Source organism: Saccopteryx bilineata, chromosome 2 (assembly GCF_036850765.1).
Source record: "Saccopteryx bilineata isolate mSacBil1 chromosome 2, mSacBil1_pri_phased_curated, whole genome shotgun sequence".
In the NCBI taxonomy this organism is placed as follows: domain Eukaryota; kingdom Metazoa; phylum Chordata; class Mammalia; order Chiroptera; family Emballonuridae; genus Saccopteryx; species Saccopteryx bilineata.
This window is the reverse complement of record NC_089491.1, coordinates 94,831,824-94,842,802: the sequence shown is the minus strand read 5'-3', so window position 1 is coordinate 94,842,802 and position 10,979 is coordinate 94,831,824. Positions and strand designations below refer to the sequence as shown.

General features: G+C 46.3%; 1 pseudogene; it reads right to left on the bottom strand.

Annotated features, from left to right (window-relative positions):
* Positions 1-262: 262 nt before the first annotated feature.
* On the bottom strand, positions 263-1,824 carry LOC136322269 (peptidyl-prolyl cis-trans isomerase FKBP9 pseudogene; annotated as a pseudogene).
* Positions 1,825-10,979: the final 9,155 nt, after the last annotated feature.

The window sequence follows — 10,979 nt, the reverse complement described above, 5'->3', positions numbered from 1 at the left end:
TATAACTTGTGTAAGATACCATTTTCCTTTAATAACAAAAATACCCAGAGTCCCACAGAACAATGGTTGGCCGTGTGGCCTTTTCAATATCCTACACAGCCCACGCTAAAGCACCCCACACTGAGGTTGTTTAACATCATTGGCATTCTCATCGTGTGTATCCACCCAGCCTGGACGGGGACCCACCACCACTTGCTGACAGTTCGCCTTCTGAGAGACCTTCATTTCTCACGGCATGCTCTGTCAGAACGCGGGCTTGGTGTCATGCATAGAGTTGATGGTGTTTGGCCTCCTGGTCTTTGAGTTTAAACTCCTCTATCGTGACCCCACCATGCCCATTTGGTCCTGGCTGGTGAATAGATTCTTCACAATCACCTCAGCATCAAAAGCAGGAGCAAGTTTCCCTTTGCCCGAGGCCACCTGGGCATGAATATACTCTGAGGACTCTTCCAAGAGGATTCCTCCATTGCCATCTTTGTCGGATTCTTCAAAGAGGTTGGAGGACACCTCCCCACTCCATATGAACATGCAGTCCTCCGGCAGGCCGGCCACCAGCAGCTCAACGTCAAACAGCAACAGGGCACAGCCAGACCCTTCTCCATCCGTGCCAACCTCCCCATAGCCCGGTTGGGGCGGAATGACCACTGTGTTTCTCTCCAACACACATCTCTCAGAGACCCATATCCATTCCCAGCACGACTTACCCAGATCCCAAAGCAATGTTATACTATACATTTAGCCTAAATTCCACATGGAATCCAGCGAGGTCTCATGCAGAAGCGAGGCGCTGTGGTGATACTTGAGGTAACCGCCCTTCTTACTCAGCACTGAGCAGTCGGGCCTGTAGTGGGAGGTGATGCCGATGGAGGGGAAGGGCTGTGGAAGTCGATCACATGGACGTCAAACGCCAGCACAGCCGAGCCAGGAATAACCCCTCTCTCTTCCTGCTTCTACCCCAGGGAGGGCAGACCACAGTACAATGATTCTGTTCCATACAAAGGCCAAGTCAACCCTCATCCATCTTAGCGATCATGATCACGTAGCCCTGCCCAATGCTCGTGTCAAAGGTGCAGTTCTGAGAGTAATTGGAGTCAGAGAAGGTGCCGCCCAGCAGTGTGCCATGGTAACGATGACTGAGAAAGTCCGTGCTTGATTTTGTCGCTCACAGTTTTCAGGTACTACCTTAATCTCAATTGAAATGCCATCCTTGTGATGGTGAAGGTTCAGTAATGCCGCATCGCACTTCAGAAATGCCTGTCCAGGAATATTCTTCCCGGGTCTGTCTGCTCCGTGGGCCAGAAAGGGAGGAATGGCGATGACGCGTCCCCCTCTCCACACACCCCCAGCAGCACTTCATCCATTCCGGGAGTCGGCCAGCCAATTCCCACATAGCTGTCATGTATTGATGCGATTATGACTCGAATACAGCTGAGCCCCGTCCAAGAATGTCCTGGTGTCCTGATACCTTACGCAATGAAACACTGTATGGTCCGAGGGCAATTCGGGGGCTTGAAGTGATTGTGAATCTGAACTTGATCCTCAGAATTCCAAATACCCATCAGAAGTACATCAAAATGAAATGCTGAATTTGGAGGGATCAAAGCCACTGAAAACGAACTTGCAACCAACGGGGTGTGTCCCCACGTAATGGCAGTCTGGAAGTCTCTGCTGCGCAAGGTGAGGGGCACTCATCACACAGGAAGCGCTTCGGGTCTGCGGGTCCACGTGGGCTCCCAGGCCCAGGCCTGCTATGGGCATTGCCGGCCGGGTCACCCTGAGCAGCAGCAGGAGCAGCAGCTGACAGTCTGAAGCCCTGAAGGCCATCAGGGGCTGCACGAAGAGGAGCAGAGGAAGCACTCCAGTGCTTTATCCACTGCGCCACCACCTGTCAGGCTGGGAGCTCAGGGATGGGAGTGAAGACTGCGGGGGCGCCTAGAGCTCCAGCTCCAGCAGCTCATGCGTGGGGCCTGGGAGCAGCAGCAGCTGCAAACGTGGAAAAGCATAATATTGTACCATTTTAATTTAAGAGATAAGTCTGGAAAGATATTTACCAAACTCCTTATAGCAATTATATCTCTGGTTGATGACATTATAGGACATTCTTATTGTCTTCTGTGTGCTTACTTATACTCTTTACTTTAAAATTGTTCATGTAATAAAGACTTACTTTCGAATTAAATTTAATAAAAGCATAAATATTAACCATAAATGCAAACCTCAATTCTTATTCCCAAATTCAGTACAAGAAAGTAGAAAGGAGGTAGTGTAATTATTAAGAAAAAATTATCACAAGAATATGCACGGGACAAATGATGACCAGTGCTTTTTTAATTTTTTTATTTTATTCTTTTTTTTTGAAGCTGGAAACGGGGAGAGACAGCCAGACAGACTCCCGCATGCGCCCAACCGGGATCCACCCGGCACGCCCACCAGGGGCGACGCTCTGCCCCTCCGCCACCGCGACCAGAGCCACTCCAGAGCCTGGGGCAGAGGCCAAGGAGCCATCCCCAGCGCCCGGGCCATTTTTGCTCCAATGGAGCCCTGGCTGCGGGAGGGGAAGAGAGAGACAGAGAGGAAGGAGGGGTGGGGGTGGAGAAGCAAATGAGCGCTTCTCCCATGTGCCCTGGCCGGGAATCGAACCCGGGCCCCCCCACAAGCCAGGCCGACGCTCCACCGCTGAGCCAACCCGCCAGGACCATGACCAGTGCTTTTTGAATGCCAACACTCATGGTAGAACAAGCAAGAATTCAGTTGTTCAAGTTTTTTTTTTGGATGGGGGAACCTAATAATATTTTTGAAAAGTTTTGTGTCATTAAGGTCATCAGTTTTTATTATAAAATTATGTAAGCAGAAGTTATATTCCCTTATAAATATAAAGCACAGTGGAGAAAGCCTTGGAAGTCTTTAAAATAAAGAAGAACTGGGTTCAAATGCTGACTCAATCTTTTATACTTCTGTGAACTTGGACAACCCACTTAACATCACCTCTCCAAACTGTGAAATGAGGAAAATGGGGTCAATGCATGCCTGAACACACTAGTACACAATACATGGCAGCTGTTACTGTTTTTCTGATTACTTTTGGACTTTACCTAACTATGAGAACGGCAATGTTCCACATTAAAGCAGAAAGACATATGGATAAACACATTAAATGGTGCAAGAGACAGCCTTTAAGCATAACCTGCCATATTTGTATTAAATGGAAACGGATTCTTTCAGTTACTTAGTAAATATCACCGGATCAGATTAAGGCTCCACGTGGGCTCCTCAGAAAATTTCACACCTGACTGTGAAGGCTGGCAGCTAGCACGGCCATGGAGAAAGTGCACCTGACTACAGGCCTCACAGAGAAGCCAAGGAGGCCCAGAAGAAGGCGGCCACATCTAAGCAGGGTCTGGGTGTCTCCGACACAGGCTTTGAGCAGTCACTGGTCTCCTGGAGCGCAGGGAAGGCTCCAAAGTGCCCGTTGAGCTGGGGGCCAGACAGTGTGAGGTCTGGCGGAAGAGGCCAGGCAGTCTGAAACAGACCCGCTGGAGGGCCCTCAGGCACCAAACATCTGCTCCCCACCGCTGGAGGTCTCAGGTGCTAAGAGGTCATGAAGGGGTTGTCCAGTGGTGAGGCCCCGCCCCTTGCCCTTTGATCATTCCCTTCCCAATTGCTAGATTCGGGCACGCGCCTTTCACAGCCCACTGGACCTGGGCACGCACCTTTCACCGCGGGCTAGACTTGGGCACGCACCTTTTATCGCGTGCGCTTGACGTGGGCACGCACCATTCACCGCTGTCGTTTCCAAGGAGACATCAGAAGCTCCTGGCTGATGTACTTCAGTGCGTGCTAGAGCTCCAGAGGAGTAGGAAGTAAAGGAGAATCTCTCCCAGCTTCCTTTCTATTTGTGGGTTCGCTTGGCGCACAACTGGTTCGAGATGGGCCTTTGGCTTTCGAAGACTTTTCTGTCATTCCGCCGCCCCCGTCCCTTGCGTCCCTTGCCTGGTGGCCATCGCCCAGTGGCTTTCCGCCGCCACAGTGATGATGCTCCGCCTGGCCGGGTCCACCCTGCTGTTCCTGCACACGCCGTGGGCCCTCGTCCTAGGCTCTTCCACCAGCGTCGTGCACCTCTACCATGTAGCTTTTACATCAAGCCTAGAAGACACTATCCTCACTCGCAGACTTCGCGCTTCCCTCTGGGGGTCCTCCCCTTGGTGAACTGGGAAGACCCTTCAAAGAAGCCTGTGCAGCCTCCTAGCATTACCCCGAAGTTTCGAAGGTCGACAACCGTCTTTATCCCTCCTCCAGCGCGGGCATTTTCTCTGCCGAGTCTACCCCTTAAGCCGGTAGTCAAGGATGTAAAGCTGGTCCCATCCGGTCCCACCTCACAGCCTTGCCCACAGCAGATGAAAGTGAAGACCCCAGAAGAGCTCCCCAAAGTGATGGCAAAGAATGAAGAGGATCGGGAAGAGAGTAACAGACATCAGGATCAGAACAGCCTGCCTAGCAGTGATCTGCCACTGACATCGAAGACCGAGGGAGTCGTCACCTCCCCCAAGGGCAGCCCTGGGCCTCTGGGCCTGAATCACCCACAAGACAGCTTGAGTGGGAACGCCCAGCTGTCTCCCGTGTGCTCCTCGCCCGAAGGCCTGGTCAGCACAAGCTCATACAGCCCTTTGGGAGCCGTCCTGCCTCCGCTGATGCCAGCTTCAGAAGCAGCGGTGCCCTCGGACCCAGCTCCTTGCTGCTCGCAGCTGCTGGAGAAATCCACTCAAGTGCTGGAGAAATCCACTCAAGTGCTGGAGAAATCCACTCAAGTGCTCCTTGAAGACCAGCCGCCCAGCTCTCCAGGCTTACTAACATTGTGTAAGGAGATGGATGCTGAAAAGCCGTGTGGGAGCAATACTGCCCTGGCCTGTGTCCGCAAACGCAAGAGGCCCATGCCACCACTGTGGGGGGATCGAGGTGAGCAGCCCCCACCTCCTAAGCGGCCTTTGCTTGCTGATGACAAAATCCTGGGCACCTTAGAGGACACAAGGGGTCAGGGCAGAAAGACCCAGGAGGACAAAGCAGAGGCCCTGGCTGCCTGCACTGCTGCTCAGCCTGCCCCTTCTTTCTCTCCACCTGCCTGGGCAAGGGCAGACACTCTGCCCCCAGCCTCTCAAACTGGGCAGGGCCCTGCTCCCATTACAGCCACGGTAGCTACACACTTGAGCTCTCAGCCTACTTTAGACACTGAAAATGTTGAGATGGACACTACTTCCCCTCGCTGTGCTGTCAAAATCATATCCCCTCCAGACTCTGATACAAGATTCCTGCCAGTTTACCAAATCCAATACAGTGTGAAGCACAGGAGCCCTGCGGTCCCCCCAGGGGACCAGCAGCATTGAAGGACCTCTGCCTACTTCATACCTCTCCTCAGCTCACCTTAGGGACCGCTCCCTGTTGGTCAGCAGAAGGGAACCTCTCTTCCCAGTGCTCCTGTTAGCACCTAACACCGGGGACAATAGCTCACTTGTGTTTATGAGCCTTGCAGCTTCTATGGATGGTGGGAGCTATGGGGTCAGTATGGCGACCCCAGACTCCACTCATTCATAGGAGTCCAGAGCATCAACTTTAGAGATGAACGTTGGAAGACACACAGAGCTGCTTCTATATCTCACTTTGGCTGTATGGCCAGGGATCTGTCTGGCTGCAGCACGGCTGCCGCAGGAGGAGGAGCATGCTCCCTCAGTGCTTGGATACACCGCTGGTTCCACCCTGAATCCCATCACCTGGAGCCCTCCTGTCCATAGTACAGGTGTGTGGTGATGGGAGAGTATAACACCATTCCCATGATTGGAGGTGCTAATGCTCACACCTGTCATCAGTGCACCTGCAACCCACCTGGACACGAACCTTCTACACTACCAACAGCCACCACCATGGAGAATAATGGTATGTCTTGAGACATGTCTGTCTCCCTCTTTTGTCACCACCGGGGGCTCTCCTGGCTACAGTACATTAGTGACAGATGCAAGTCCCAGCACCATCACGATTTCCTTTTCTTGAGCATTAGTGTTTGATCTTGTCTGTCCAGCCTCATACTATATTCAATATTTGGATATTTTTATAAAGCAATTAACTATAACTAAATTTTAAGAAAAGAAATACTAGCTCTTTTATATAAAAGTTTAAAATTATATATAATCCTTAAGAAACACTGCTACATGCTTTTTCTTAAGACTATCTTTTTAAAAACATGCAAAATATAATACCATAAAAATTCCAGTAAATGATAAATAGGCAAAATAGTTTTTAAAAATGAGCACCTTTCCTTTTCTAATATATGTTTTTAAAAATTGTCAAGAAGTTAGGTAAAAACAAGTATACTCATGGGAAAAAGATAATAATATCATAATAATAGCTATGTTGAGGTGGTTTATCACTAGTGAATTATTTTCTGTATATTCCATATCTTGGTAATATAATTATTTCAATGCAGCAATTTCATCTTAAATCTCATTAGGGTGAATTTTTCTTTCTACATCAGTGCCTAAGACAGGGGTCCAGTTCACCGTCCCTCAGACCGTTGGAGGGCCGGACTACAAAAAAAACTATGAACAAATCCCTATGCACACTGCACATATCTTATTTTAAAGTAAAAAAACAAAATGGGAAGAAATACAATATTTAAAATAACAAACAAGTAAATTTAAATCAACAAACTGACCAGTATTTCAATGGGAACTATGCTCCTCCACTGACCACCTATGAAAGAAGTGCCCCTTCCAGAAGTGCGGTGGGGGCCAGATAAATGGCCTCAGGGGGCCACATGTGGCCCGTGGGCCGTAGTTTGGGGACCCCTGGCCTAAGACATAGTCAATAATAAATATGTGTTGAATGAAAAATTAAGAAATTTATTATGTTCTAATGTATTATTCAATATATGCATACAAGTGTATTGTCCCAAATCTTGCATTTCAGCACCAACTCTGAAGGCTGTTACATGACAGGGAGGCCTGTCATCTCCGCTACATGGTCTCAGGGGGTGCAGGTGGCTCTTGGGCTGCAGAGACTCCCTTTGAGCTCACTGCTGGCTGTTAGAGTGCAGGGCGAGACCTTGGGCAGGTTACTCTATGGGCCGTTGCCTTATCTGTAAAATAAGAATAATAATGATGTCTCCTTCCTAGGATTGTGTTAGGATCAAATGTTAGTACATGCAAGTTACTTAGTGTGATGCATGGCACACTGTAAGTGATAGATAAATGTTGACCACTATTGTTTTTATTTTTATTATTCATGAAAGTTTATATCACTAGTTGTCTGGCCTGTATGTTGGATTCAGTCCCTAGTTCCAACAGTGGTTTCTGCTTCATGGAACAAAAACTATTTAATTCTTATTGAGAGACATTAAAATCTTGCATTAGACTCTCAACAGAATCACTAATCTCCAGACGATTCTTAAAATACTGTCAGTATCTCAAATTAGGAGAATTTAAGATTCTGAAAGTTGTCACTCAGGGTTCAAACATGAGATGGCTTAAACCTCTTGAATGCAGTGGGTTTTCACCTTCCTTGCCACAGCCGGGACAGAGGCCGTGGAGCTCGCTGAAGCCTGGTTGACTCGTGTGGGGATGAGGAGGTGGGACAACAGCTGCAGCCTGAGATCGGGTAGAATCGAGTTGAAAATGAGAACGTGGGAGCACTCCCAAGAGAAGACTTTTCTTCTCTCCCCTCTGCTCCTCTCCCTTCACTCTGTCCCCTCACTATCCGCATGTGCTTTAAGGAAGCAGAGCTTTGTGGCAATGGCCATCCCAGGACACCAAACAATCAGCGCAGGTGGCCAGCCAGGCTGTCTTCTGCTGTAAGGCCCCACAGCGCTTGGGGTCTCAGGGTTAGTTTACTTCTGTGGCAGCAAGATTATATTAAGTACAGGGTGCAGTTACAAGTTCTGTTTTCAATATGTCAACTTATTTTTTTAAATTAATCAAATAAATGATTTTCTTAGTGTACATTTAATAAAAGAAAATTTAGTTAAAATTTGTAATTCTGACTTTTAGAAACTTAGCTACAATTGATTATGTGTGTGTGTTTATAATGGAGATTAATTTCACTAGTCAATACCTTCTCAGTGGAGGAGTTGCAGAAATGGTGTTCAAAGCAAGCAAGAGAGCTTCGCTGGAGGAAATGCGGTCTGCCACCTGATGGATCAGAACGCACTTCACAAGGACAAAGGACAAAATTTCCACTTGAAGTAAGTCACTGGTTCCAGTGGTTACTACCTCACTGTATAAATCATTGAGATTGTTTTTAGCATATGATTTTATTAATTTCTTATCAAATTTCATAATTTATTCATTTACATTTCATTTACTTTATTAATATCTGTCTTTCTCACCAGACTAAGCTCGATAACACCCAAGTGTGATTTTCCTCTTCCTGGTCACCCAGACCTCCACACTAGTGACAGTCCATACACGCTGATGAGAAAATGAGCCAACGAGAATCTTTCCTTATCCAAGGTAGAAAAGGGGGGAAAATTATATCCATATACTAGAGAATCAAAGAAATACAAAATAAAATGAGAAACAATTTTAACTTGAAAAATTTCAAAATAAATACAGTTATAATAAATAATGAGTGTGAGGCAAAATGAACACTCTCATACATGTCTGGAGAGAGTATAAGTTGGTAGACTTTCTGCAAAACAGTTTGCTTGTTTTTATCAAGAGCTTTAAATATTTCATTTTTAATACCCACCCTTTTAATTTGTAGCAATTTAGTCTAGAGATTAATTAAAGACATACTCAAAAATGTAGAATTGTTTATTTACACTAAAACAAAATTGAAACAAAAGAAAATGATTAAATATATTATGATGGTTTAAATGATTTACATAAAAAGTTTATCAAAAGATAGTAATGACTTTTACTTTTTAAAAGTTCTTAATGCTTTAAAAATGATTAAATAGCATATGTGGTATTATTATTTCAACTTTATAAAACATGAAAACGAGTTAGTGACTGAGAGTTCAGAGTCATATGGACGAGGCCTGCCGGCTGGTTCTGATTCATATCCTGCTAGTCACTAAACTATGACATTGGAAAAATCACTTACCACCCGGGAACATCAGTCTTTTCAACTGTGTAATATGCTACCTGCACTTATAAAAGGAGTATAGTGATCAAGACAATTCATAAGGGGATATTGCTTTGTAACACATATGGAGAAATGAAAAATCGCATATTTTCATTTCTGTGTCTAAGCTGCTACTCATAGAATGTACAAACCCCTGTTATACTATCTCTAAATTATTTATATATAAAATTTTATTTTATTTTATTTTGTATTTTTCCTAAGTTAAAAGCGGGGAGGCAGTCAGACAGACTCCCGCATGCGCCCGACCAGAATCCACCCAGCATGCCCACCAGGGGGCGGTGCTCTGCCTATTTGGGGCATCGCTACATCGCAGCCAGAGCTATTCTAGCGCCTGAGGCAGAGGCCATGGAGCCACCCTCAGCGCCAGGGCCAACCTTGCTCCAATGGATCCTTGGCTGCGGGAGGAGAAGACAGAGACAGAGAGAAAGGAGAGGGGGAAGGGTGGAGAAGCAGATGGGTGCTTCTTCTGTGTGCCCTGGCCGTAAATCAAACCAGGACTTTCACAGGCTGGGCCGATGCTCTACCACTAAGTCAACTGGCCAGGGCCAAATATGTATTTCTTTGCACACTATTCAATTTTACTTGTCTTTCTTGGTTTGTGTCTAGTTATAATTAATCTCTAGGTTCACATAGTAGGCCTCTCCCGCATGTTCTCATAGCTAAGGAAGCAAGTACTAAAAAAAGCAATGTCACAGGCAGGAAACAAAGGAGCCACATACCTCTTTCTGTGTTAGCACCAATGGGATGGATTCTCAGGAGCCACGCTGCCTAAAAATGAAACGAAGTATTTGGGGCAGAAGGTGCATGGTGTAGTATGTAGATGGTCTTATATTGAGTTGTACACTTAAAACCTGTATAGTTTGTCGAACTATGCCATTGTAATAAGTTAAAAATAATTAATTTAAGAATAAACAAAATAGATAAAGCATAACATGAAGCAGTTGTTACACTCTATACATTCATTAACCTCCCTCCTGGGACATGATGTTTGTCTTTGGGCAGCAGCATCAGCTTTGGAGCAGTCAGTCCAGCAGAGTTGCAGAGTCAGCACTTCCCAGACGCCTCTGCGGCTGGAGCCATAGTGCACCTCTAGGGTGAGTCCCCTACACTATTCTTCTGTATTTATTTATCTTTGCTTCTTACACTCAGTGAGTTGTATTTTTAAGGAATAGTCGGAGCAGCTACATGAAGAAGGCTTAGATAGTTTCTAAACATTTATTTGAGGCAGTTTTCCTAGATTTTAGAAATTGAATTAGAAAAAAACAACAATAAAGTACTGATAGGGAAACCCAAAAGTTAGAAATTTGTCTTCAGCAATAGCTTTTATTTGAAATCATTAAGAGATCATGTAAGAGGTTAAATTACAATAATGTCTTGTTAGCGCTCAGTCACAGAATTTCCTGTAAGGGGTTAAGGCACTGTAGATAACTAGGCTTAGTTCACAAACCTTAACCTCTATTCTGTTGTCCAAGAAACACAGGGAGTTTTCCTGCAGAAAGTTCCCAGAGACACAGATGCCTCCAGAGGCGCCAGACCCCAGCCGTCCCAAAGCAACATCAAGGACACCAGATAGACCTGTGCCAGCGTTAGAAGGACATTCCAGGATGACACTTCAGCAAACTGGACTCCCATCTCCTGCACACTGCTTTGTGACTAACTGCATGCACTAGCCCACTACTAACAAACTCCCCTCACCCTAAAAACCACAGACAGATCTGAGACTGTAAGGCAGCTTTGTGGATGGATGTCCTCTGTCATCTCAGGCTGCTGGCTTTTCTGATTAAAGACACTCTTATACCACTCAGTCCCTGGTCCGTGTTGGATTGGCTAAGTGCGACAGGCATCCCTGT